This window comes from Gossypium arboreum, chromosome 11, assembly GCF_025698485.1.
Source record: "Gossypium arboreum isolate Shixiya-1 chromosome 11, ASM2569848v2, whole genome shotgun sequence".
Taxonomy (NCBI): Eukaryota; Viridiplantae; Streptophyta; class Magnoliopsida; order Malvales; family Malvaceae; genus Gossypium; species Gossypium arboreum.
Genome location: NC_069080.1, coordinates 22,375,871 through 22,381,295, shown reverse-complemented (window position 1 = coordinate 22,381,295; position 5,425 = coordinate 22,375,871).

Here is a 5,425-nt window from a genome sequence, read left to right as displayed (position 1 = left end):
CGTATGGTATATTTACATCCTTGTTAAAATTAGAAAAAAAAAATAATAATGAGGAGAAATAAGAATTTCTGTTTCTTTTAGGTTTGAAATAATGAAAGTAGGGAAGCTGAATCCTACTCAAAATCAAAATTCCAACAAATGTTTGTTTGGAGGCACAAATGCTCATCATCCTACTTTTATAGGCATTTATCAAGAATAGCAAAGATAGGAGATGAAGAGATGTGTGGGAAATGCCAACTTGTGGTACACCACCTTCACCTTTCTAGCCTTTTATTTATTTCAAACCATAGGTAGCCTTATAACTAGGATAGCCCATTTTTGCCTAACTTTTTAATTAATTATATATATATATATATATATATATATATATATTAGTTTGGAACTCGTCATCTTAATTGATGAAAAACAATATGCATAAAAGAAAATGATGAATTAAGCTTCTAAATAAACATGACATGATATCAACTAAGCCTATGATAAGATACCATAATTGTTTCAAATGAAGTCATTAACCCAATTTTAATTTGTTGTGAAAGGGCATCTTAGTTGTCTCAACTTAAGACTCTTATTAACTTATGAGGATTTAATGTCTACAAAATATATATATATATATATATATATATATATATATATAAATTATTTCATCCATTTGTTCGACAATATCTCATGGTGGATCTGACCTAAAACAATTTGATCGCACCACTTTGTCCCTCATGCTTCTGCTTTTGTTGATTCCATTATTTAATGAAGAATCATTGCCCTATTATTTAGGGTCGTGAAAAAGTTGAGAAAATTAAAAGAAAAAATCATTTTGAATTATAAATTTTGGTGTGATTTTCGATTTTATTAAATTCAGATCGATTTTGATTTAACTTTATTATTATTTAAGTTTATCGATTTTCGAATCACAAATTAAAAAAAAAAATCACAATTTTTTAATGGAATTGCATGTTGGAGTAACTTTGATGACTGCGAATGACTTTAGTTACCTTCTTTAGGTAACAGAATATAAACTTGGATAATTTTAAGGGCCAATTAAATATTTAACCCAGAAATAAATTACATAAAATGTATCTAATTAAACAAAAAATATATATAAAATCGTTTATTCAAGAGCTTAATTTTTGTTAACACATACCTTGTAGAGATCTAAATCTTATCATAGGTCAGGCCACTAGCCAAGGCACGAAGGTTTGCCCAAAAAATGAGAGCAATTGGACAAAAATATAAGCCCAAAAAATAGGCTTGAATAAAAAATAAGACCTGTTTTCTAAACAAACCAAGCCCTGAGTAGGATTTTTTGGCTCGGGCCTGGCTCGAATCAACCTAAACTTTCTTTTCTGACGTTGTTTTGTTGCCATTTTGCTGTCATTTTGCTATCATATTGCTACTATTTTGTTGTTATTGTTTGAATATTTTATAACTCTTGTTTTATTATTAATTTTGCTACTATTTTAGAGGTATTGGTTTTCCAAGTTACAACTATCTTAGTATCATTTAAGTATAAAGATTTTTTTTAATGTATTTTCAATTTGTTGGGAAACATTTATTTTAATGTTTCTAGTGTATTTGATGTATTATATTTTAAAATTTGTTTTTATATAAAAATATAAAAAAATTAATATGAGCAGGCTGGGTCAGCTCAAGATTAGCATTTTTAATCAAGGTTGGGCTTGGGCAGAATTTTAGGCCCATTTTTTAAGCTAGGCTTAGAAAATGGGCCTAAAATTTTGCACCGGATCGGCCAATGATCAAATCTATATAAAGGTCTCTTTGTTTATCTCTTACATATCAACAATTGTAAATTGGGAGGGTTTTTGAGCCATAAAAACTAAGAAGGGTTTTAATTTAGCCATAAAAGTTAGGGGGAAAGGTTTTATCTAAGCCTTGTTAAAAAGATAGTGTTGTAAAGTTTATACCTTCTCATTGAAAGATATCAAGTCTGACAGTGAATTGGGAAATCCTTAGTGGTGGAAAGCTAAGGTAGTGGCAGTAGGCAATTGGAGTTGAACCATTATAAATTAAAGTATTCAAGCTCTTCTTTCAATTTTTTATCATTTAGAAAAAATTGTAGAGATTTTTAAAATATCAATTCGCCCCATCTTGGTATTTTCAGGCCTAACAATTGGTATCAAAACTAGTTCTCTATAAAGGTTTCACAACTGAGAGAAAGAATCCAAGGAAAAAATACCAAGTTTAAAGATGGCTTACAATTTCAGTTCAACAATCTTGGAGATAGCTACTCATATTGGAAGATAAGGATGGAACTTTTCATTCAAGCGAGTGATTATCATGTTTGGAGGGCGATCAAAAACGGTGATTTGATAATGCCTAAGGTTGAAGATGGGTGGGAAGAAGGTGACAATAAGAAGACTCAACTCAACGCCAAGGCCATATAGACTTTCTTTTGTGCATTAAGGCCTAATGAGTACAATAGAGTGTCCCAAAATCAAAGTGCCAAGGAGATTTGGGACAAGTTTGCTACCGCTCGTGAAGGAACAAGCCAAGTCAAAGAATCCAATATTGGTTTACTCAGACTTAACCATAAGCTTTTCAATATGAAGTTATAGGAGGGCATTAAAGACATGTCAAATAGATTCATTGACATTATTAATGGATTGAAGGCCTTAAGGAAGGCTTATTCCAATAAAAAAATGGTTAAGAAATTTCTCAATAGCTATTGAAGGAATGGGAAGCAAAAATGACAGAAATTGAGGAATCCAAGAACTTGGATAAGCTTTAAGTTCGGGCTTAAAAATTTAGTGGTATATGGTTATAAGGTGGATTCAACCACGGTGGAGGTTGGTTAGATCTTGAGCCTTATCTCAATCTTCATATGTAGACAATGGGCTCAAACATTTTTCTTACATTTTTGGAATAAAAACAATTTCACCACTCAAGGGACCCATCAATGGGTAGTGACATAATGGATGGGTGTATGTGGTCTCTATTATTGTTAAATTTGCACAAAGTTGAACTAGGCACTTGAAATATTCGATGTACATGCCTTATCAGTAAACGAGCTGGGTTTGAAAGACTATGCTAATATTCAAATTAATATGAGGACACACCAACTTCGTTAATTGGTTGTGCAGGTGATTGTTGTTGTCCTCTTTGATGATTCAATTGTAAGTGTTATTGCCTCAATTAAGGATGTTGTCCTTACTGATTAAGTTACAATATATCGTGGATCATACACCAATCATAGTACGCCTAAATGATAATGTGAAATTATCATTTAGAATCCACTCACCCTCAATCATATCCTCAAGACAAGTATCCCAATGGTTGAGCCACTCTTGGTAAACCTCAAATCGATAGCACTTAAACAACCTATGAAGCCTATTTAGGTTCTTTGGATCCCCTAGAATGCCTTGCACTATCATGAACTTCTGTAGAATCAAGTCAATTTAATATCATTTGATGATATGGAAGCATATAAGTTGGGGTTGTTATAAAAATGTTTTAGAAAACATGGATGTTGTATGGTGAAATTTTAAATTTTTTTCTTAAGCCAACTCAATTCATGATATCTAAAACAACAAATGACCGAATAAAGTACTTATGTGCAAGTATGTTTGATGACCCAGGGAGATTTGGGAAACTGAAAAATGACTTTGTGAAGGTATTAAGACTTTTCAATCAATCCAAATTGAATTTTTATTGCTCCAAACTTTTAACCAAACAATCTTTTCCATTATTCTGAAACTCACAGATGCTTGGAGAGTAGATTCCAATTCGAAACTTTGAACATAGGATAAATTGAAAAACCTTAAAGTTTGCCCAATCCTTATCTCTCGAACTAGACATACCTTGTAAACTACTAGATCTTGGATTATAATTGCTAAGATGATTGCAGTTGTAATCTTGAACTAATTTAGACTCAAGAAAACTAGAATTTATTTGTACAAGAAAAATCGCATAAATAAATCTCTTTCTAAATCTTGGTTGAGTCATCCATGTCACCAACTATATGGGTATAGAATGGGCGGGGAATTTGAAGAATTTAATCTTTATTAAAAGTTTGGAAACAATCAAACAGGAAGAGTTCAAGTCCTATAAGGAGTCTACAGTGACCAATGACTTTCTTAGGGATGAATCAAACCCTAAGTCAACCTCTCCTTTATCGAATTGGGCTTTCTTGGATGACAAACAATTCAACCCAATACATTAGGCTATCCTATCTTGAATTGGAACAAAATACAAGACATTCAATTAGTTTTAATAATTAATTTTTTTTCACAATTCAATTAATATAATATCAACTTTACCATATTAGAATCTATGTGCATACTTATTTAATTGTAGATTGCTTCAATTCTAAATTAAATTAGCTATGACAACCTGTTAATTTAATTTTTACTTTGGGCTCAATTATTTAATTTATTCATCTAATTAAAAATAATGCAAAAAAAATAAATTAACCTTAAGCTATCTTTTGATATTTTTTTCAGAAATAATAATTATTACAATTAGTAATTCATGCAATACGTTTCTCTAACTTATTTATCCATTGTTTCATGGTTTAACAGGTAAATTCTCAATTATTTACCATTACAAAAGCTATATATATACTTATGATAAACCTCTTGATTGAGTTGGTGTGAAGGGTTAGCCGAGTATTAATTTCGTTGGAAAAAGAAAAAAAAATCTTAATTTACTTGGAAAAGAAAAAAATCTTAATTTACTAAGTAAATTATATTATTCGAGGGTATTTTTGTTATTTTATATCTTTTAGGTAGAAATGTGGAAAAATATAGACACATAATAAGATTTGAACCCATATCTTCTTAAATTTTCACTTTTATACTTTATTGTTAAATCAAAACCTCATTTATTATTTATATAAAATTTTTATAAATATATTTGTTACATAATTTTGTTTTTCACCCACATCGAGGTGTGCCATAATCCACTATATATTTGAGAGCCTTAATCTGGCTTCATAAGACATATGTGATCTCATAAGGTCATATCCATTCACCTAGTATGATCACTTTTATATCAAAGTTTCCATTGTATCTTCTATGTTGAAAATGATTATCACTTATGTCAGTAATGATTAAATCAATTTTCTTAGATAAAATATTCGTAACCATATTTCATTTTTTTAATCCATACAACGCCTTTGATAGGATACCATTGACTTTTTAATTCAACTATGATTTCATTCTTTGTAAGTGAAATTATATCATGTTTAGGTCATATGCCTAATGTGTGAACTTTTTGTTTACTACTTTGAGACCATTGGTTATCGATACATTAAAGTATACAAGTTATACATATATAATCATTCACTTAATCAAGATTAATATAAGTTAACAATGAAAATCACAAGAGAATAAGTCTATAAACAAATTTAAGAATAATTACCTGAGTCCAATTCAGTGTGTTGTTAGTCTAGACATCACATCTTTGTCTTTAT